This window comes from Acromyrmex echinatior, chromosome 13 (assembly GCF_024713525.1).
Source record: "Acromyrmex echinatior isolate Ae372 chromosome 13, ASM2471352v2, whole genome shotgun sequence".
Lineage (NCBI taxonomy): Eukaryota > Metazoa > Arthropoda > Insecta > Hymenoptera > Formicidae > Acromyrmex > Acromyrmex echinatior.
In genome coordinates this window covers 8,385,221-8,409,884 of record NC_141864.1, presented here as the reverse complement: position 1 = coordinate 8,409,884, position 24,664 = coordinate 8,385,221, and the positions used below count along the sequence as shown (strand labels likewise).

At 31.4% G+C, this 24,664-nt stretch overlaps 1 protein-coding gene and 1 long non-coding RNA gene across 16 annotated transcripts in view; one reads left to right on the top strand and one right to left on the bottom strand.

Moving 5' to 3' along the window:
* LOC105143117 (putative cation-transporting ATPase 13A5) overlaps nucleotides 1-24,664 on the top strand; it is a 73,789-nt gene that overhangs the window by 18,841 nt on the left and 30,284 nt on the right. The window contains exon 4 of one of the 2 annotated variants that reach the window (XM_087412264.1): nucleotides 20,328-23,310. The exons of the other annotated variant lie outside the window; for it this stretch is intronic. The gene's annotated coding sequence lies outside the window, so the exon portion shown is untranslated. Of the gene's footprint in view, nucleotides 1-20,327; nucleotides 23,311-24,664 lie in introns of those variants that run through there. 2 annotated transcript variants of the gene reach the window in all.
* On the bottom strand, nucleotides 217-18,566 carry LOC105143058 (uncharacterized). Of its 14 annotated transcripts, none has more exons than XR_015547052.1 (17): nucleotides 18,320-18,565; nucleotides 17,667-18,043; nucleotides 17,437-17,570; nucleotides 17,129-17,343; nucleotides 16,506-16,665; nucleotides 16,203-16,418; nucleotides 15,736-15,899; nucleotides 15,447-15,611; nucleotides 6,509-15,262; nucleotides 6,065-6,303; nucleotides 5,677-5,812; nucleotides 5,370-5,571; nucleotides 2,597-2,952; nucleotides 2,370-2,498; nucleotides 1,742-1,891; nucleotides 1,155-1,591; nucleotides 217-1,043 (listed from the first exon to the last, which is right to left on the bottom strand). It is a non-coding gene; the product is annotated as an uncharacterized LOC105143058 (long non-coding RNA). The 14 variants fall into 14 exon arrangements; XR_015547051.1 differs by having other exon boundaries at nucleotides 217-1,371; nucleotides 1,485-1,591; nucleotides 18,320-18,563; XR_015547053.1 differs by having other exon boundaries at nucleotides 217-1,591; nucleotides 2,597-2,675; nucleotides 2,764-2,952; nucleotides 18,320-18,562.

Sequence of the window (24,664 nt, the reverse complement as noted above, 5' to 3'; positions counted from 1 at the left end):
GGAATATCTCAGAGATATATGTAGAATATGTTATATCTTTCAAATATTTTTGTGATGTATTTCGAACATTTTTCTGTATGTGATGAGTGTAATCAATGCTCGATAATATTGAGTTTCTTATTGAATGATTTTATTTATTATTAGTTGTCATTTATCGCGATATTTAATTAATGTAAATGTAAAACACATTGATTGTTTTTCTTAAAGCAAGTGACATTTCCTTTTTTTTTATTTTGTTTGATAAAACGAATTTGTACGATTAAAAATTAATTATTTTTGTAACGTAATCACAAAATGACGTAGTGGATTATTAGTAATGAAATGATCGAAATCCTACATGTATGACAATATTATTTTCTTGAAATATACTTATTACTCCAGGAAATCTTTTTTGCCGAAAAAAAATTATTTAATAGTCTCTCTTGCAATGTAGGAAATCTGATGACATTTGGTGCAAGGGATATTAAAAAATTTATAACTCGGGATATAACATTGTACAGTGTACTTATGGAATTCCCAAATCTATCTGTCACATCTTGATAGTTAGCTTTCATATCCAATGTACCAAAAAAAAAGTTATGATATATTGATAAAAGTTATGATGATTTCTCTGGAGAAACAGATTCATATCCGGTATGAGCTGTGATAACATACATAGATAAATATAGTGAAATATTATATTCATAAAATTATGTAACTAAAATATATGTATTTATAAATAATATTAATGCATGTGGAACTCATAATCATGGTATAATAAACCTTGTAATGCTAAAAAGATTGGAAATGCTGCAAAACAATTGATCAACTCATTGAACCTTGCGATATCTCAAGAAAATAGTCTCGCGAAATATCTTGAAAATCGCGGTGGAATAATGACCATGCGGAATATGTTCGCCTTGGCGTTCGCAAAATCCGTAAAATGACAGATGACGGTTGTTGAGAACACAAATATTGTCAACCCCGATTAAAGGCGATATGATAAATAGATTTTCCGACGATTTTTTAATCTTCATTTTAAAGCTCGCGCAACACGAGAAGCGCTGAAAGGAAAACTTCGACTAAACTCTGATCAGTCGATAATTAATTCAACAAAATTACTTATTGTAAAATTTCTTAATCTTTAATAGTCGTAATAATTTACGACTAATAACCTTCGAAGGCTTCGTCCTCGGTTTCGACTTCTTAAGCATTCCCTCGTGCTTTAATTACGCCTCTAATTGTTGTTTAAAGGAAATAATTTGTTGTTCCAAGTTGGGAGTGAGTTGCAGGGAGATTGCAGCGATGCGAATGCATTAATTACATAATCTCTATTGTTTTGTCTGGTACTGCTAATGTAACGATGTCTTCAATGACCTCCCACAGCTAAAACTGCCCAAATTTATCCGAGTAATTGTTTGATGAATAGAGAACGTTAGTAATGAGTCTCCACATATTTTGCCTGCTAGGTTACGCAGTTTTTGTAAGAAATTAGTGATTTTTACATTCCCCTATTTTCCTCGCAGCAGCCGACGTAGTTTGGACTCGCTTTATCAAATGACATCAAAATACAATTCTTCAATGTTTGATACTTTTGAATAGTTGGCGCCCTCTGCAATATCAGAGACGAATAAAATATCTTGGTCTAGTAAAAATATTACAATTGCAATAATAATATCAAAAAATTAATTATTGATAGATTCCTCTGCTAATCGTTATTATGTTCTACTTTGTGAAGGATTTGCGGCAAATCTAGTCATACCTGCTTTTTTCGGAAATAGGTGAACTTGCGCAGAATGTACTTATCAGCTCCAAGGAATTATCAATTTCATCTTTCTTGAGCTCATTTTCTACAAGCAATTCTTCTATTAAATTTTTATGCACTGTTTGTACATCACAATCAAATTGTTTCCTTTTTGTAACAGAAAAAATTCCAATAATAAATTTTCCAATATTTTCATAAATTGTAATAAATAAAAATACATTACAATTAGATATAAATACAATAAAAAGTTAGACATTCAGAATTACATTAAAACCACAACATTTTAACACATGTTAAAAAGTCAGGAAATGTATACATTTTTATAAATATACAACATTAAACAAAGTGTGCCCAGGACTATACATGCTATTGTACGGAAAGGTTGCAACACTTTTTTTTTCGATGTGTTTCGGAATGCAGCTTTTTCATCGAGCAATTAGTTCTTATTCATGGATCCACAAATAAGAAGCAATCGCTTGGTGAATAGGCTGCATTCTGAAACCCATCGAAAAAAAGTGTTGCAATCTTTCTGTGACCGGCAGTACAAATAGAAAGATATGATATCCTGTATTAATTAAGTTAGATCGTAAGTACTTAAATAATTTTAAATTATTTTATATACTACCTTTGTAATTTCTTAAACTGTGAGATGGATTGAATCTTCAGTCTTTAAATGTAAATTCGATTAATTTAGCCAACAGTAATATCGTTGATGAGCTTATGGTCGTACGTTGGAATATTTGCATATTGTTTGCTGCATAAAGTATTAAATTGTTCAGTGTTTGACTACATACGTTTAATTTTGATATTATGCTAATATCTACACTGGTGTTTATTAAATAGCATGTGTACCGGAACTGCGATTATGAGATGTTGTTGCTTGGAAGTAGCTTCCTTGTGTGCTTCCGGTCAAGATTGTTTAGTTTCCCATCTGTTGTGTATAGATTATCTCAGAATTTCGCAAAGCATAGTGTGGTTTACATCTGTAAGCTTCTTTATTAAAAATAGCGTAACAGTACCAATATATAGTATTTTATTTAGTGTTATATTTATGGAAATCAATCCTCGGAGACCTCGTCGGTTTCGGCTTCTTGAATATCCCCGGCGTGCTTTAATGGTTAGTACTTCTACTTGTTGTTTGAACGATTCAATTTACTGTTTTATAGGAGTGAGTTGCAGAAGGATATCATACTATGATATACATAATTCTAAAATATAAAAAAACATTATTAGTAAATATAAATTATAATTATATTTTATATGAATTACAATGTACATATACACAATAATGTATCCAAAATATAATTTTAATATTGCATATATCATTAATTCACTAACATGTTTATATGTCTTCACTAATATGTCAATAATATAATAATATTTTTTGTATCATTGTATGTGTACACATACATCATAATACACATAAAATGTAATTGTAATTCGTATTCATGAATATCTTTTTACAACGTTAGAATTAAATTTTATATATCATTATACATATTATATATTATAATATGAAATTTTAATTTTTTTTATTGCATAAAAATGGACATAGAGAATATCTGCATAATACAGTATAAAAATCTCCGACTAAACGGAATTAGAAATCCTTCTATAGGATTAAAGTAAACACAAGATTATTAAAAGGTGCTGTATTGGACTTTATACTAAAATCGAAAAAAGTTAGAAATTTTTACCTTTTTTTTTCGATTTTAATATAAAGTTACTGCAACCTGCTATTTTGTTCCAGCATCTCTTTAACTTGATATTTTATCCAATAAGTTTATGTGATCATGTCATATGGAAATCCTTTGAGTGAAACATCAAGTTAAGCTTAACCACAAATTAACCAGATAATTAACCAGGCCTAAAAGTGATCGATCATGAAAAATGAAGATAATTGATTTTTATTGTATCATATAAAGATAAAATACTTGATAGATGAAGTATGTATATGACTGTAATCAGTTTTAGCAAACATAGAAACAAATATCGTTTTATTTTATAAATATAAAATAAAAAATATACAATATATGCATATTATATATTTTTATATGTATTTTCTCATAATACATGTAAAAACTTGTTTCTTTTTTTAATAATGTTAAGTTAAACTTCATAAAATGAAGTTAATTATATATTTAGTGACATGTAATAATATTACTAAAAATAATGTTGTACAAATGTAAAAAGCATAAATCTCTATTATTTAATAGATCTTTATTATTTAATAATACGCTAACTCGAATAAGTATATAAAGAGAAGTGAATAAAGATAACTTTCTTTCAAAAATAAACTGTTTCTTATATACATGTAAGTAACATAAATCTCTATCTTTAAGGCATATAAACTTGAAAAAAATATACAATAAGTAAATAAAACTTTCTTTTTTTCCCAAAATTAATATTTGCAGGTAATCGCAGTAATCACGTGGAAATTATAATTTTTTATATTTTAATTTGATTCCTCGAAATAATCGGAATTGCTTGAATTTGACTTTGTTTCTTGTTGATATTTTTCTTCTTTCCTGAAATAAGCAAATATCAATAAGAGTAAATCTCTGTAGGGAAGTTTGATAATCCGCTACACGGAAAATCTAATTGTAGACTGAAGGTCTCGAACATTCGTGTCACCAGGGCCCGCTTCCCTACGCCAGAGGGATAGGGTGACAATCAATTAGCGCGATCGCGAGATCACGTACGGCTAATCGCCGAATATGGAAAACCGCGCCAATGGTTTCGGGATTTCCATTCGCGTCTCCTTCTTCCGCGAAAGGGCAAGACGAGAACGTTCGAGACGAACGTTCAATGTTCATCACGCAAAATAACAGTGTCTCACGAAATATGCCTACAGTTCGGCCATTCTGACTCTTTGATCGTGCCGGTCAAACGCACACACATCACATGTACAAAACTTATTACTAAACTTGTAACTAACAAAGTTAATATAAAAGAAATACGCATGTATTACAAACTATTGGTGAATGTAAAGTCGCATTTGATCTAGCGCTACTAGTGTATGGTCGTTGAGTCAATTGAAATCCTTCTACATCAGTGACATATCGATCATAGTCGAGGACAGCTTTTATCACATAGGGTCCTTTAAACGTGGGCAACAACTTTTTATTGATACCAGAGATGGTCTCTATGTTTCGAATTTCAACGTAGTCGCCAATTTTATATGGACGCGCGGCCTTTCTTCGCAAATTATAGCGCTGTTCATTTTTAGATTGTAATTCCTCGATACTTACAGACGCTCGATCTCGAATTTCTTTGAGGTCACGATCCACATCTGATTCGAACATTTTACGTAACATATCATTAGTTTTCCCTTTTTGAGTGACTCTAAACATTAGTTGCGAAGGAGTGTCACCCATAGCTCGATAGACAGTATTATTTAAAGAATAGTCATTCAGTTATAGACTATCGCTATGTTCAATCTATCGTATAAAATTATGGAGCACACAAGCTGCAGCAATTCATTTCATTTCCTAAATCAAAATCCGCAATATCCAAATATTTTAGCCTTCTAAACTTAGTTTTTAATCGGTCATAAGCTATTTCAGTAATAGATCTTATTGAACTTAATTTAACATTGTATGTTATTTGAGAAGGTAGCAAATACCCATTATCTCTGAATGGAACCATCATATTCTGCATCAGGGGATATGCAGAATCTCTCCTATTCAACATCATTTAGAATTAGAGGCATTTCTGTACATTTCTTATTCGATTGTATAATGGGCTATTTCTAAAGACTCTTGCGTCATGCATACGTCCTGGCATGTCAATATGACAATCAATGAATACTCCTTTGTGATTACAAACTGCTGTAAATATTTTTATAATTATTTTTTAGTAGATAATTTTTTAATATGTATATCTATTAAAAGAGAAAAAATTACTTTGTTTAATTTATAATCTCTCTTTACCTTGCAATATAATAGAATGGAATTCCTTTCTATTGTAATAATCATGTGCATTTTCTGGGGGTTGTTTACAAGGGATATAACATCCATCTATAGCACCTATTATTCCTGGAAATCCACGCAATCGGTTTTGAAATACCTAATATTTTAAAATTATAGTAAACATAATTTTATAATAACATAAACTTTCAGTAATTCAAGTCAAATATATAACAAATTTAACAATATATTAGGTGTTGGAATTAATTCGTAGCGTTTTACAAAGTATTTATAAGTTTTAAAAGTACTTTCATTAATGTATTTTTTAATGCTCATGTGAAATAAATAACATTCTTTCATTAAAAACGCTACGAATTAATTCCAACACCTAATACATTACAAGATACATTACAAGATATTGCTGTTGTATATTGCATTTGGTCACTGCACGTACTGAGGCATCAATTGTGCCCAAGCACTTATAACATTTTTAAATGTTGCGTGTCCTGTACTTTTGCCAAATTAAATTTATTATCAACAGCTAAAAAACTCTGATTTAGCCAGTACCCAAATCATAAACATTTTTTTTTCTACATTAACATTTGCAAATTCATAATCATTTATGAGAGGAGCAGTTACATGAAGCAGTTCCTGTAATTTCACGTAAAAAAATTCTATAGTGTATGATTAAAGGTGCGTTTCATTTCATGCATGATGCGCATAATGTATCGTTATTGTTCAACAAATATTAAAGAAAAATAAAATGATACATCATGCGTGAAACGGAAAGCATCCTAAGTAATAAATAAATAAATAAATAAATAAATGTGTATATATTCGTGTGTATACTACATACTTCAAAAGTGCATCGCGACATTCTTGAAGTGTTCAATAAATTATACATCAATATATTGAGAGATTATTAATTCATAATAATTTTCGTTTCACGGTCTTTTATTCCTTCTAACCTCCAAATCATCAAATAATTGGGGTTGATCCAAATCTTCCGCAATTATTTATTATATCGTTTATATTTAAGTCATCTATCGCTATTAAAATTATAGCTTCCATTATCCATAAATTATTCCGATAAATACACCGAAATACACTGGTCGCAACACTGTGATTATACACTGATACATATAAGGACTAAAGTGCGTTCAGCAGAAATTGCAAACTGCTGGCAGCACAGTACAAAGCGCTTCTTAAGCGCTGACTTTTGCTGAACGCAGCCTATCTTACAATAGTTGCAAAGCTGCTTTTTCTGCTGAACGCAATCATTTTAACGTGCATCTTTCACAGTGTTACCAACTATGAAATACAATGGGTATGTTCAGTATTACTAATTACATTAGGGTATGTTTCCAGATTTCCACTGAGCGCGTCACGTGTCGAAGGAGAGGGAGAGAGAGAGAGAAAGAGAGAGTGTTGTATATATAAACTTCTCTCTTTCTCTCTTTCATGTCGCGACACGTGACGCGCTCAGTGAAAAGTTGGAAACGTATTCATTCCGTATCATTCAGTTGAAAGTTTTTCATTATACCATATTTAAGTAAAGTATCAGAAAAATTTAAAAAAAAAAATTTTTAAAACTTTCACATATTCACAGCTTTAATATCGCTTATAAACCCATAAATAAAATGAATAGATTTATAAAAACTGGAAAAGATCCTTTGTGTAAAGAAGACTATCGTGCAGTGGTCTGTAAAATAAATTATTTAAATTGTGAATCTTCTTATGTTGGCCAAACTAAAAGGAAATTAAAAATTCGAATAAAAGAACATAAGGCTGACATAAGAAGATGCACCTCTGAAATATTAGTGGTGTCATGTCACCAGTTGAATGAGATGCATGAATTGGATTGGGATAACATAAGAATTTTAAATACAGAACAATCATTAATGAAAAGAAGAATTTCTGAAATAATATACATTAAAGATCAAATAAGTGGTATCAATAAGCAAAGTGACACTGAAGATTTGCCTGATGTTTATCTGCTTCTTCTTAAGAAAGATCTCTCTCACGCTTAAATAATTCTAGAACTTTCTAAACTTTTGACTTATATATATAAATAGTGCTAACATATATGATATGACAAATAATAACACACAATTGTCGCGACAAATTTCCATCTGTATGAAGGATGTACTTGAGATTCATCATTTTTTTGCTATAAAACAGGTAACGATTCTCATACATTTGGATTAGAAGATATTAATGATAGGTTAATTTGTCAAATTAGAATCTGGAAATTCTTGTTCTACATATTTCGTTTCATACGTTTTGATTTATAAACCACGTTCGTGTTTATGATGTATTCTAGTGAATTTGCTCACTTTTGTAATTTTCATCTTATTTCCAGATACGCAATCAATTCCCAGATTCGATTCAGATTCGAATCGGTTCGATTCGATTCAAAGTCGAAAAACTTTGATTCGCACATTTCTATTATACATATATTTATCTGTATTCCATCAAAATTAAAGCACTTACAATCCAAAGCTTTCTTCGCGCAATATTAGTAATATTATCGCACATATTCACTTATTATTATTTATTCATCAGTCACTTTAAATAATTTCTTGCAAAATATATTAACATTCACAAAAATTACACATGTATAATCATATTATATATACTATATATATATACAGCCCAGAAATATATATATATAAAAGTAATATATATATATATATATATATATATATAAAAGTAACATATATGTATATAAAAGTAAATATATATAATACATATAAAAGTATAACACTTGTGAAACTTATATGTAAAGATTACAACTGTTTTAGGTATATTAAGTGTAGAGATATATAGCAAGAGTCATGAAAGTATTCGCTCTATAAAATATTTATTTTTAAAGCTCGTGAAAAGGGATTTCATTTGAATGACAAATATTAGCCCGTTATGACTTAATTATTAGCATACACATTAGCTTATGCTTATTATTATTTTTATCATACAGATGCATCATAATTATTATAATAATCCCTATACGCTATTTCAGCCTCTGTGTATTTGCTTGTTATATTACGAGTCATCATAAGTTCCTTAAAAATTATTATATTATATAAAATTTTGTAATTATATATGAAAACAACGGACCCACGCCCAATGACATCGACTTTGACATATATTGTCATATCCTAGGTGATCCTCGAATGATTTTAGCCTGCGCTCATTATTTATTAAAAAATAATTAAACAAGTTTTATAAATAGAACACAAAATTTACTTCATCCTTCCTGTTTATAGTAATTAATGATTTTCCATGTGAAGCGAGATCCACCCCATCTCTTTCCTTGCCTAGGGGCGTGCGATTTTCAACGCAAACCGAGATCCATCTCACAATCGGATAAAGTGTCTGCGCGTAATGATTGTTAGTATGAGTGGAAAAATTCAGTCGTTTAAATATCGCGAATGGTTGCTTACCGATTTCTTTAACGCGCTTGCGTGGCGCTGATTAGACTAGTGTGACGCTGTTTAGGCCATAACGTGCTTATAGCCTTAGAACCAGGGTTGGTAGACTTTTTTTTTTAAGAATAAAACATATTATGTTTCTTCTCTCTCTATGTTTTAATGCTTCAAATATGCTTTAAACAGTACTATAAAAAAAAACATATTTAAAACATCAATTAAGCATGTTTTGTTAAAACACGTTTAAAACATGTTTTTTACCAACTCTGCCTTAGAACATACATACTGGAAGGGCTATACCGTATCTGACAAATGTAATAAAAGTGTCTCCAACAGTTTTTGTCTGAAAGTTTGCTGTGCGCTTGCGCGTGAGTTTTGAATGTACATGTGTATGTTCTAAGGCGAGAGCGGAGATAATACAACATTCTTAAACACTATATAATAGTAATCGATGCATACACAATACGGTGACAACATTCAGACAAGGACAGATTATCGACAATTACTTAATTCTTCCAGTATGTATGTTCTGAACGTAAGTAAAGTGTGCTAATTGTTTGCGATCATGTGTCTTCCATTATTCTTCTGCGTGTGGACCATTGAGCAAGCTGGTCATTGTACAGCGTGAGTTACGGTGTAAATATGTCATAAAGAAAATTAAAGGATGTAATCCATTTCATGTTACAAATGCTTTGAAGCATTCTTTGATTGGTCATTTCATAAATTCTTTCTTCTGATTGGTCAATGAAGATTACATTTTTTGTATTTGCAACGTGGATCACATCCACAGTATATTCTTGCACAAGCTGCCTCACTTATTTTACGCTAACGAAATCACATCGTGCGTAAATATAAGGCGAGAGGTACAGGTCTCTCAAACAAAAAGAAAATAGCGCTTCACATGCAAGAAAGTACAGGCCTTCAATATATCATTATATGTTCAATATATCAAAAGATTTCCTCAATTTATTAGTTGAAGATAGAGTTAAGACCGCGAAAAAGGTGCCCCCCTTTGTCTTAATTGTTTACGATCAACCACGCACCAAGCGAAAGCATGTAGCTCAATTATCTGTCGGAAATGCAGCAAGAAACATAATGCGTTGTTGCAAACAATTGTGTCGAATAATTCCGATCAGTCTGTGTTAAGCACGCAAATGTCGTGTCAGGTTACCTATCTTCCACTCTCAGTCGCCACGCACGTACGTCAGGTCATCGCTCTTTAAATTTTCTGTTATCTATCGCGGTTATCAATATATACGATTCTGAAAATCAGATTTATTTATATTAAGTATTACTTGACAGCTCTCAAATGAATTTCATAACGAAAGAGTTAGTCAATTGATTAAAAATTAAGGAGCGATCTCTTGATATTGCTGTAGGAGTCATGAATGGAGTGATTCACGCCAATAAGATAGTTAGTAGTATCTGCGTCAAATTGCGTTTTAATAATTTCTGTGAGAAAATGGATTGCGTTGTTTTTCCAAAAATGATGTAGCATACATTTTATATCCATTCAAAATGTGTCTGTTCCAAAATACATAAAATCCGCTGACCCTAATTTTAACGTATTAGCTAGCGTTGACATTTCAATAGGAGCCAAGTTCTTTTGGAAGTTCATTTGTGCGAATCATATTAAACAATCAAAAATTCAGCCGACGCTGCAAAAGACACATTTTGGATGGATCATTTTTGGTATCACAGCAAGTGATATAACTAGTCTTTAAACTTAATTTTTATTTAATATCACTCGGTGAATTGAGGCATATGTTGAATTGATTTTGGGATTTTGAATAGTACTGCTAACCCATTCTTCCCTGAAGAGAAGGCCTGTGAAGAGTTATTCCTTCAAAGCGCAATAATGACAGGAGTTTTATTGTTAAGCTATCAATAAGGCAAGACAAATTAAACAGCTTGGGAGAATCCCGAAACATCGCTCTAACACGCTTCATATCATTGGAGAAGTGACTCATCACTCAATCTTGTATGTATACCGAATATGGGAAATTCCGAAATACATATATTTAGACCACATGAGAGAGATGAACATTCACACGATATCAGTACAATTACTCCATCCTTTTATCTCCCACACCATGCTGTATGAAATTAAACGAACTCCACTACGAAGTTCAGGGTAGTGTTCGATGACTCATGCAAAACTATGACCGGGCTATCTCTAAACCCATTAATAATGGGGCCTACAAGAAGATCTTTTTTCCATTTTGGCCAGATTTCAAATATTTAAAATTGCTCATACAGGCGATACAGCCAAAATGTTCGGCATGTTCTGGTCGATTCAATTCAAACATCATTGTAACGTATTTTCTGACGAGAATCCCATCGATAAGTCCATCAAGACCTTCAAATTGCTCACTTTTACCATGGCATTTCTTCAACACCATTTCTATCAATCAAAGCCCCAAGAAAATTAGCGGAGGACAATGCAGATTGGTATCCAAAAGCGTCATAAATAGCATTGCGAGTCTTCTTCCTTGTCTCCAGGACCAGCACTCCTCGATCAAATGAAGAAAATTTATCATATCCTCCGATACAGATTCCTTATCGGAGAAATCGACGCTACCTATTGCATGGGATTGTCAAGCCAATGTATTCAAATACTCGTCCATCAATCATCTGCTTCCTTTTGCTGCTCACCAAATGAAGTATTTTGTCGCGTATCTCTCTAATCTTTGATTTGCTGAGATTGGGTACAGTTACATTACTCGATCATGTAGAATCTTTGGCGATTCAAGTTCAATTGAAACGAATTGATTCCCTTGGAATTGAATATCAAATGGAAGCGTTTTGAAACAGAATTGTAGGAACTGAATAGCATAAGCATTCCTCGTCTTGTCACCGCTGCAGAACAACTGTTTGAAACTACATAGGTTCTCAAGCGCTAACGAAATCACATATGGAGCATGCATTTATTTATGCACCACTTCAACCAGCGGTGTCTATTGCACACGCCTACTCTGCTCTAAATTGAGAGTAGTACCATAGAGCTTGTTATTTTCACGCCTCGAGTTATATGTGTACATTGCTGCTAGCTCAACTTATCAGTAAAATTTTGAAATGTTTTATATGTCAAATAACTTATCTGGATTATCTATGGATGAATTCTACAATTGTATTATCGTGACTGCAGTCAATCATAGTCAACTTTTATGCCACACGATTGGAGAGATATAGGAATTAACATCGATCCATCAGTGGAATCACGTACGCAGTGAGGACAATCCTGCGGACCCGTTGTCACGGGATATCATGTCAAATTCTCCAATTCAATTAAATATCTGGTGATCAGAACCACTCCATGGCTGAAGCGACAAGGATAGCTGGCCTCAGAGAGCTCTTCCTTTATATCATCGATATGAAGAACATCTTGAAGGAAAACTCAAGGTTATTACCGCAGTAGCAGCTAATAGCACAGCCTGGCATATTTTATCGATATTTAAACTTCACCAGACTCATTCGGCATCTTACGCATGGGAGGTCATTTAAGGGAATCCTTACTTTATGCATCCAAACATTTCATACTGTTGTCTTGATCCCAATCTTATTAGTTATACTTTTATTTTTTAATTGTTTTGCTAGTTCTTGAATGCGCTATTTTTTGTTAATTGGTAACTTGTTTTGTTGAAAGGGGATGCTTTCAAAAGCGATGATATGTCTGCGCGTAATGTCTGGTAATATGAATGGAAAAATTTAGTCGTTCAAATATCACGCATGGCTGCATACCGATTTCTCTATCACGCTTGTGTGGCGTTGCTTAGACTAGCGTGGCGTTGCTTAGGCCAGCATGGCATGTTTACTGCAAAGCGCGTTGGTGTTGTTCGCGATCGCCATTGTTCGTCCGCGAACAATGAGGACCGATGAGCTGATCATTGTACAGCGTGAGTACCATGTAAATACGTCATAAGGAGAATTAAAGTATATTTCTGTACAAGCTGCACTTATTTTACGCTAACGAAATCACATCGTGCGTGGCTACAAGGCGAGAGGCACAAGTCTTTGACAAAAAGAAAATAGCGCTCCACATACCGTAAGAAGGCACAGACCTTCCATTAGCATAAGGATTGAATTAGGTTAGGTTAGGATTAAATCCGGAGGCTCCGCCCCTTCCCCGTCCACACGTAATTTTTCTACACGAAACTATTTGAAATAGAACAACAATTGTTGATCATGTTTCGCTTTAGGAGCAAAAGGGGGCGTGTGGACTCTGTGCATCCTTCTGTATTCCCCCCTCCCTTCCCTGATTTAATCCTAATCTAATCCACACCTTATCTGATTGTGAGATGAATCTCGGTTCGCGTGGAAAGTCGCATACTTCTTGGCAGGGAGAGGTGGGATGGAAATCGTACGCCCTGAGGCAGGGAGGAAGTTGGAGATACTATTATTTGTCATAGTTATAATTTAAAATATACAATTAAATACATATTAATGGTGTTTTTTTATTAATAACATTTGAACACACGAATAAGCGCGGGCTAAAATCTTCCAAAGATTACTCAGGGCAACGAATTACTTTGACAATATATAATCTTTACATATACATATATGTAAAGATCGATCATTGGAGTCTGTTGTTTTCAATATTTACTTAAAATTTTTAAAATTATTTATAGAAGCAATAACAAAATTTGAGAATTTTTAATCTGCGAATAATGAGTAAATTAAAAATCAAGGAACTCGATTTTATATTTTAACAAGATACCGCTAAAATAAACAAAAAGATAAATACTCTTCTTTTAAAAGTGAATGTTTTAAGATTGAGATTTTTTTTATATTAAATATGCTTTAAACAATATCAAAAATGTTTTGTTTTATTTCGTCATTTTTGATTTATTTTTTATTACCTTTTATTTCTAATTATAATACTTTTTCTATTTCATTCAGTGCTTCGTTTAGACTTCAGTCAGAAGAAAATTAGAAAAATCTTTTTTTCTATTTTGCTAATAATTTCGCTGTATTTTTACTCTCTTAGAGTGAGATTTCACTCCAAAAAAGAGAGATTATTATAAAATTTAAATATAAACAAGTAACACAAAATTGACTTCAGGCCATTTTGGCAAGTATAAAAAAAAGTCTTTGTTCCATATTCACTATGTTTGTGTCATACCTGCCATATTCTCTGAGCCAGTGTCTCAAAAATGTAATTAGTTTGATATTTTCTTGCTAATCCACATCCTTTAAGACTTCACATTTGGAAGTCGCCTTTCCGTTTTTTATTCCTTCCTTTTGTAATTATTCAATAAAGCACATACTTTTGGTATATTCTGGCATATAACTACATTTCTAAATATACGTTTGTTATTTCCGTGATATACTTTATAATAATTTCATATAAAGTGATTTTCACCAAAATTAATGGTCAACCTTGTGCTTTGCAATATTCCTCAACATTTGATAATTTCTTTATTCCATACTGTACTGGTAGCTCATCAAGTGTCATTTTTCTCATGTCTTTTTTTATTTCTTCCAAGATATTTAGGTTTAGCTTTTATTCTTGTTTCTTTTGTAGTTCTCTTCGTATGAATACATCGTCTTTTATTCTTTCAAGAACATCCCTTGTTTATTACTTTTCGATAAAACGGAAATGTATCGATACGACATTCATTTTCAATGTCAAAACGGATCACGTGATCAAAATTGTCGCTCGATATGTCGTAATCACGTGACCTATTTTGACACTGAAAATGAGCGTCATAGCGAGTTCTCGGAGAAATGTATAGTTCAGTATCAATCAGCTTCCAGTTTTTACAGAAAATCAAAAAATTGATTGACTACACATTTCTCGATCCGAGAACTCGGACCGATTTCTAGCATCATGAACATTGGCTTTATTAATTGTCACGACAAACATTTCAACTGACAATGAGTGTTTGCAACGCATTGTAGAATGCCCTTATGAATTAGAAAAAGATGAAGAACAAATTAAACCGAGAAAGTTAATTTAATTGGTGGAATTGGATATTAATTATTTAAGAGACTTGCTTTTTCTTCAGCTTCTAACACATCATTTAGGATTTTCATTTGTAATTTATAATCCTTGTAGGGTAACCTTCTTAAAACATCATCTGGATTAAAAAACTTCAATATCATCAGCAGGTGATGGTATTACTTAAAATTTTCATCAAATCTCTTCTAAATTTTGCATCACCTGATTGTGTTTTTCCGCCCTAAAACAAAAAATTATTTATTTACGATATAATATGCATGATAATATATAATTCGAATGTTGAAAACAATACAATTGTATTATGATCATATAAATGATTATTCATTCTATTTTTCATTCTATTATCATTTATTCTATTATTATTTATTGTTAATAAATGTGTTATTTGAGGCATAACAACTTACAATTTTCATGTGAAGAGATACTACTTGTATGAGAGACACTTCTTCCTATTCCAAAAGTAGATTCAAAGTAGATTTTTTTGTATTGTCCTCTTCGAACTTGGCTATCTACAAAACTGCTCTCATTATGTTCTCTTGGTTCTTGCATTATGGAGTAGCCGTCGGTGTCTAGGTTATCATTCATCAGTTCAGATTCTTTTGAAACATTACTTACAGAATCGTACAATTTTTAAAAACATAATCATTTCAAAAGTTGTATAAAATATGCATTATTGATGGGATATTAACTTACTCTCCTGAAATTATGGAATCATTTAAAAGTTGCATTTGATCAAAAAAGCGAAAATCATCTTTTTTTTATCTGAAGTTGATGCTGCTGAACCACTTGATGTGTCATTTTCTTTCTCCCTTTCATGTAACAATCACGGAGATTTCTCCAGCGCTTTTTAATATTTTCTACATCAAAGTTATTTACAATAGATTAATGAATAAATATTTTGGAGGAATTTTTTATAGAAACTCATTGAAATGTCTTGCACACTTAAATGATAAAGAAAACCACCTTCAGTTTAACATCATAGGTTTATGGTTTATCGATACAACACATACTCATTTAAATAGTATATACAAGAAGTTACAAAACATCTTGATGAATCTCATAAAAATAATGTTTTAAATTCAGTAACAAAACTATTTTTATTTAAATAAATTGTAACTATTGTAAATAATATAAAAATTGTGATCACATAAAATATTTACCTTCCAATTTCTTGTATATTTCCAATACACTTCTTTCACAGATAAGGGACCTCTTTCTTTAGTAAGGATTGTATGATTTCATAAACATGGTTTGGTTCATATACCTTCTATCAATATCTCATCTTATATATTCTACAGTTTGTCCTCTTTATTCTTATTTTTTTTTAACAGATGTTTTTTCTGTTGAACTACCTTGTTTATTATTTTCCACTAAAGCTGTATTGGTACAGTGATAATTATTTATCATGCATTTTTAATATATCTAAATTATATGAAGAATTATAAATTCCATTAATATAATACCATTAATTCAAAATATGGTCATGATACTGGCTTAGGTTTGGCTTTAGCAGCACTACCACTTGGAACACATTTATTTTGATCATTTAATTTTTGGACATAAGTGTCTTGTAGATTACGCCATTTAGAGCTTGCTGTATCTGGATATAAATCTTTAAAAAAACTAAAATAAAACAATAGTAAGATTTAGGAACAGGATCGTTTATTTTAATAAATTAACTAAATACATAAACCCATTACGGTCAAAGTTAAATGAATTTGAATGAATATCTCAATATCAAATAAATTTTATCTTAGAAATATGATTGCACACCAATTGCTGTCGGACTTACAACATAATCAATCTAAGATACTAATAATCTCTCCAAGGTAATTTGAAATCTATAAAAAACTTATTACAAAAAATATTACCTCAGTCGGGAATCGAACTCGGATTTCTCGTTTGCCTGACAAGTATCCTCACAAATCAACATGCAATCATATTTCTAACATAAATTTATTTAATACATATTGAGATATTAATTCAAACATTTAACTTTAACCATAATGAGCTTTGTTTAAATAGTTCAAAAAATCAAAGTTTTACACATTATAAAAAATTTTTTCATAAAAAATTTGAAACTTACTTAATTTTTCAATTTCCGCACGAGATTATTGATGGTCCTCGATTTTCACATGGAAGACTACAATTTCACAATAGTGATCGTTGAAATACTTCGTTAATTAATTCTTCAATGTTTTGAACTTCAGAATGAAGTACTATATCGAAGAAAAATGCATGAGTGACCCTTTGCACAGCTCGAAGAGCAGTGTCTCTTCCAACATTGAATCTCAAACAGATCTTAAGAAAGAAATTTATTTAAAAATGTAAAATGCAAATACTTTATTGTGAATAATTATTTATTGCATTATTTTGTGTTGAATGTTTCCTTACCTGGAGGAGTCCATCGTTGCTATTTTCCAAATAGCAATTAATTGATGATGTGATGGTATCATAAGAGATCTCTTTATTTGTCTTAAATATGGCCTGAGCATGTATAAAAGAAATTCAAATTCACCTTCGACATTCTATAAAGAAATATTATTGTTAATATCAACAACTTATGTAAGACGAAGAAGCATGTGTGGATAATTGGAAGTGAAAAATCATGTATATTCACTAACCTAAAATGACTTTTGAAATCGTAATCCATGTAGCGGACCACAACATCGACATAATTCGGAATTCGCAGACGAAATGTACGCTTTTTCCTTTTACGTAACACTAATTCCCATTCATCATCAGAACTCGATGAGTCTTCAGATTCATATTTTATACAGCGCAGTACGATTACCTTAATGTTACCATCCATGTGATAGAGACTGTTCACCCATAAAATCCGTTCCACTAAAGATTTCATCCGCAGCGCCCATAAGCTAGTGGAACGGCAAATACTGCGATTGTAGTCGTGGTCGTCGTAGACTTTAAGTGGAACGCACTCAAAGTATGTCCGCAACCAAAGTATTCAAGCCGTTAGGATCGTTTGCTGCTATTGGATAATCTAGAAGAATACACCAATAGCATCGAGCGCTTATAAATCCGCTCCGCAACAATTGAATCTGCTGATATGAATGACTATTAGCGAATTCGGCAGACCGCATTAGTGCGCACTGAGTGCGAACTTTTTCCGTGCTACGCATTCGATGCTTTTTTTTAATTATTAGAATCGCTGTATATTAAAATTATTAATAAACTTAATGTTAAAAAACTGTAAAAAGTTAACCTAAAATTATATGTGTATTACTTTCATACTTTCCATCCTTTCCATTCTACTCACCATTTTAGCGTTCAATCATCTTTGCACGGTTTACTTCTCCTCAATACCAAGGGCAAAAAGTGTTACCCAAAGTGTAACTGCACTGCTAATACGAACAGCGGTTATGACATCATGGCTCGGTTGTTCCACCTTTTAGTAAATTTTACCTGTTGGGTAGCAAGATTATCACATGCACGGATTGTCAGATTTATCTAATAGGTAAAATTTATCAAAAGATGGAACAGTCAGCCCCATGTCCGGCAATAAAAATGAGTTATAGCGTTTTCGGCCCGACCGAGTTTGCATCAACTTGGGTTGGAAAATGCTTCGCTATTGGTTGATGTTACTCTACCAATAGGAGAGCACGAAACATCATTACTTCAACCCTTTGGTCAGTCTTAAGAAAATCGATACAATCGTACAAGTTGGCTGTTGGCTAACTTTACCAATTCACCGATAAGACTTACCGACAACCGATTCGTCGATTTGTAGAATCGACATTGTAATGGATAAATTACACGTTTTTAATATATTATAAATTGCATATTTAATTTAAGTTTTTTATATTTTTGTTTAAGTATTGCACAGACTGTGGCGAATTGTTGGAGGAAGATCACTTATGTACATAACTGAAGACGATTCAAAATTTATTATGTGGAACTCTTGAAAGACGTGTAAATTTTTTCTTACATAGAGCCTCAGATTCAAGGATAATACTACATCGTTACTGTTAGGAAAATAAAAACTGAACATAACAAACGTGGTGGAAGAATTACATGGTGTGTTCACAAACCGTGCCTACTTTTGCTCCGCGTCGTCTCACAGTGCGCAGTCTACCAACTGTGAAATGCGAAACATGGGGCGTTATTCATAGTCTGTTTTTATTTTAAAACAATCTTAAATATAATGTCTTAAGAAGTTAATACAATCCTCGGATTGGCTTACGACATCTTAAGATTGACTTAAGACATTTTAAGATTAACTTAAGATAGTCTTAAATGTAGGAATCGACTATGAATACCGACCTGTTTCGCGTTACGAAGTTGATACTGAATCTTTTCTTGCACAAGAAGTACAGTATCAATTTTATAATATTGCGCATCCATGGGAATGGTTCACCTGTATATTTACATCATGGGCAGGACATAAATCATATTTTATTTTACTGTAGATAGTGCATTGGCAAGTCCCACAAATTACGTGCCTATCTCAAAAAACATTTTTCTACATATATTCACACTATAATAAAAAATCCCCTATCTAACTTATGTCGCCTCATTTGCGTCTATTTAAAATCCTTAAACCTCAAGATATAGTCTTTGGTCCGTATTCAAAACGCTCTTTTATCGATAAAAACGCGTTATCTTTGAAATTCTATAATATGCGTAACGTAAATTATAGCATGTTAGCTAACAGTTGTAAGCGCGTTTTGAATACGGGCCTCTATGTATTGCACTTCCTAGCTCTCTACGATATTAGGGATGGTGGAATTGTAATCTCTCTAGTCCTCTCTAAGTGACGTATCCGCCTGGTTGCTCAGGATCGAACACACGGTTTCCTCCTGAGGCTGGCTGGATTCGTCGTCATTTTTATGGCGAGCGCCATATTAATTGGAAGAAGAAAACCTTCTTTTCAACTGAACTTTTGCTCCCCAGTTCATCTTTCTTCCCGTTTTCTTCAGATGGAAAGAAGAAGAAGAAAAATGAATTGGTGTAAATGTATGGATATGTATGGATATGCAATGTATGGATATGTATGGATATGCAATGTATGGATATGTATCCGACAACATGTCGGATACATTGTCTAGTGACCATTTTCCTGTGATAGCTCGTATAGATGCAAATATCAGGTTGGAATTGCAGTTTAAATATAAAATCAAGCTTAACGCAGCAAACAAGGGTCTTTAGATATAAGCTATCGGTGAAGAATGAACCTGCCTTTCTGAATTCCGAGAATAGCACTTTAGACCAATACAAACGTCTAGCACTTAATATCACCAAGACTTTACACTCTTTGTTCTCACCAGATTCACGCATACCAAGATCAAGACCTGTCGTGGATAAGCGCATTTCTCTATCTTGGTGGTCGGAAGAATGCTAAACAACCGTGGATGCACACACATGTATTGACAAGCCTAGTTGCTCTTATTAACTACATATAAGGAGGCTTCATAAATAACACTAGCACCATATGCGTATTCCTGGAGATTGATGGACAATATTTTCCTTTGATAATATTATCCTCTCCATACTAATGGACGATCTCCTACGCTTTAGATTTTTAGCCAAAACATGGAAACTTATAAGCAATATTATCTCCAAGCGACAAGTTTCATTTCTATGCAACGGTAAGCTTTATGAATTATGTGGCGCTTATAGGCACATCTCAGGGATTTTTACATCGATAACAAGTAGAAAATTATAGAAATAAAAAATCGAAAATAAACAAGATCTTCAGCGCCCGTCTTGTTCATAATTCAATTCATGCAAATATTAGGTGTTGGAATTAATTCGTAGCGTTTTACAAAGTATTTATAAGTTTTAAAAGTACTTTCATTAATGTATTTTTTAATGCTCATGTGAAATAAATAACATTCTTTCATTAAAAAACGCTACGAATTAATTCCAACACCTAATAATTCAATAAACATTTTAATTATAAACTATTTTTCGCAAATTAAAGAAATGTTATATATATTCAAATTATTATTTTAGTATTGATATATTTCATATTCAATATGTGCATATATAAATATTTTTTTATAAGATAAAGAAAAATTTTGAATACTTTTTAATATTAAATTTTTTATCCTTATCTTTTTTTATTGTAGTAATAAAATTTGAAATTTATTACAGTAATATTAGCAGTTATTGTTCGACATAATATTATTGTCTTTGATTATACGTAATTCTCATGAAAATAGAAATTTAAATATTAGGTGTTGGAATTAATTCGTAGCGTTTTTTTAATGAAAGAATGTTATTTATTTCACATGAGCATTAAAAAATACATTAATGAAAGTACTTTTAAAACTTATACTTTGTAAAACGCTACGAATTAATTCCAACACCTAATATTATATTTTTTACTTAATAAAAATTTTTAGAAATAATGCACAATTCATTTGCGGATTAGGGACTTTATTACTAAATAGATTTAAAAGCGAGTTATACGTTATACGAAATTGGGACTTATTCCTTGTAACATATTTTGAAATTATATCTATGTCTATGTGTTAATATGCTTTCCTAGAATGAATTAGAATGAATTATACTATAATTAATATTAATTTTATTAAAATGATTAAAATTTCATTAAATCATAATTAATGTTAATTGTCATTGATATCTACGTAGTATATATAAAATGGAGATTTTCATTTTATGTTCAAAACGATAGGATTTTTCTTTCGTTCTTTATCAACTTTTTTTTACCAGAGATGTAAAAGTGAAATGCAGATATTTCGAATTATAAAATACATGTTTTAACAATAAAATGTATAATTTTTTTATAATTTATAATACGCGTTTTAATAGATCAAAAATATTATGGAAAATCGTTGATATAGGTTTTCTAAAGAGACATCTTTTTATTTTTCGAAAAAAACTTACAGTTGTACTTTATTAATATTGATAAAAATATGATTTATTCAGATAATTAGAAGTAAAAACTCATAATTCATATATTATTTGTGACTTATTTCTATACAAAATCAGTTAAAAATGAATTCTACAAAGCGAAAATAAAATTTTTACGATTCTCTTTTGCAAATTGTATAATTTGAATAATAGTGGTATTATTGATAACGTTATATAATATTGTTTTTACATGTTTGTAGTTTCCTAAATCAATTTATATTTTTGTTTTTTATTTCTTTTATATAACATATAGATTAATATAAAAGTGCAGCGTAAACTGACACACCTGTCTGTACAAGACCATAAGTTAACTTAGTCTCTATAGTGTTAAATAGTCCTATCGGAGTTAAAGACAATTGACGATTTATGAGAAAATCTTAAAAAAAAAAAAGAAATTGTTGCATATATTTGTATCTTATAGAACAGTATAAAGTATGCATATAAATGAATGAAAACTATTTTATATAGAAGTGAAAAGATTCTCGAAAATCTTATTCATTCACTTGTAAATATTCAATTGCAAATGATTCCTGTGATAGGAAAAGAATAAAAAAAATGTAGCATTATTATATGTTAATTTTAAGACTCATTTTTTATCAGATGTTCATTTTTTCTAAACATGGAATCACGATGCTCGATTTCTTGAATGATGAGCATGTAAGGAAATAAGCTATGAAGCTAATTCATAATAAATATAAAAATTATGTATATACAGCATACAGAGCTCAATGAACGAATTCTATTAGGTGTTGGAATTAATTCGTAGCGTTTTACAAAGTATTTATAAGTTTTAAAAGTACTTTCATTAATGTATTTTTTAATGCTCATGTGAAATAAATAACATTCTTTCATTAAAAACACTACGAATTAATTCCAACACCTAATAGCATACATCATGACTGTATACATGTTATCATTCAAGAAATCGAGCATCGTGTGATTCCATCTTTACGAAAAAGTTAATTATTGCAAAATTGTAAAAAGTATTATAAAAACTTTATACTATGTGATAAGATAATATTTTATTAACATTACAATTATTATCAGTTGAATTTTAATATGTAAATGATATAATAAAAAACTTTCTATATACAAGAAAAATATAATAATATTATGTGATTATTCCCCACTTTCAAAAAATAAAATTTACAGAGTACAAAAAGTACAAGTAACAGATCTATCAGCTTAAGGGCCACTTTAAGAAAGCTGAGATTAATTTAATCGACGGTTAGTCGATTAAATTAATCTATTGGAATTGGTCAATCTCATCTGTTGTTGATGAATGTGATTAGTTATTCCAATGGATTAATCATCGATTAAGTTTGTTAAAGTGGCCCTAAAGGCCTAAGAGTGCGGTTACATGGAGAGAAATAGTGGAATGGAAAAAAAACGGAAAAGACAAATGGGGTGGAAGTTAATCAATCAGAACAATTCCGTTACGTTATTTCGTAGCTGGGTTTTACATGATGAGAAATATTAGGTGTTGGAATTAATTCGTAGCGTTTTACAAGTGATGGGAAGTACTTTCATTAATGTATTTTTTAATGCTCATGTGAAATAAATAACATTCTTTCATTAAAAACGCTACGAATTAATTCCAACACCTAATATATTTACGGAAATGGAACGGAACAGAATAATGCCATCGATCTGTTTGTATTCATTATAATATATCTACAAAATATTTCGTATTTTACGATGGTGTGTATTATTCATAGTATCTCATCGATGGTATGGATGTGTGGTCTGTAGTGTTGTGTGACGATTACGGCAATTGATGCAATTAAGTCCAAATCAGTTTTCATATTTTCAGTATGTTAATAAATAATTTAATTCTTTCAAGGTTATCGCGACAACAAAGAATATATAATTAAAAGGGTTAAATTATTTAATAATACTGAAAATAAGTGAATTAATTTGCTACGTTTGTGTCAAGATGTGTCAAGATGTGTCAAGCAATTGAAAGCACGCATTCATGTAAGACTCTTAATACAGTTTGCACATATCTATCATTATATATACTTGATTGTGTCTCAAGGGGCGGTAACAAAATACTTGGACGACTTGTTATTCGTCCACGATGGTCTACGAGTTCTAGGAGCGACTCCCACCCAGTGATACCAGATCCGGCTCATTTATGGCATGGAAGGGATACGGCGGCATCGTGAAACACATAAAAGCATGAACTCATGTTCGTGTATGGTCGCGATTCGGTCAGCTTCGAACGGTAGAAAAGAACGGTATTTCTCGCTGGACGATTATTTCAAGCGACCGAAAATGCTTCCTCGGCTGCAATTTTAAAATAATTTTTTAACGATTGCTTGAAAAGCGAATATGTATTTTTCCTATAGTCGTTGATTTATTTCAACGTAACACGCGAATAATTTCAAAAATTATATTAATCGAAAACCACGCCAGTTTCTTGCGAATCAGGTTTATAAATGGTATATAACATCTATAGAAAATCATAAACAATTAATATCTCATAAACTATCGTTTTTGATGTGATTTATATTATTTAGGGTTAATGGAAGGGACACATGATTACAATTTATTAAAAGTTACTTATTATGCAGATTGCTCCTTATCGATGCATGTCGAGGAAGCATTTTCGATCACTTGAAATAAGAGCACAGTGAGAAAAATCGCTTTCTTCTGCCGAATCGCGACTGTACACGGACATGAGCTCATACTTTTATGTGCCGCCGCTTGCCGTCATACACAA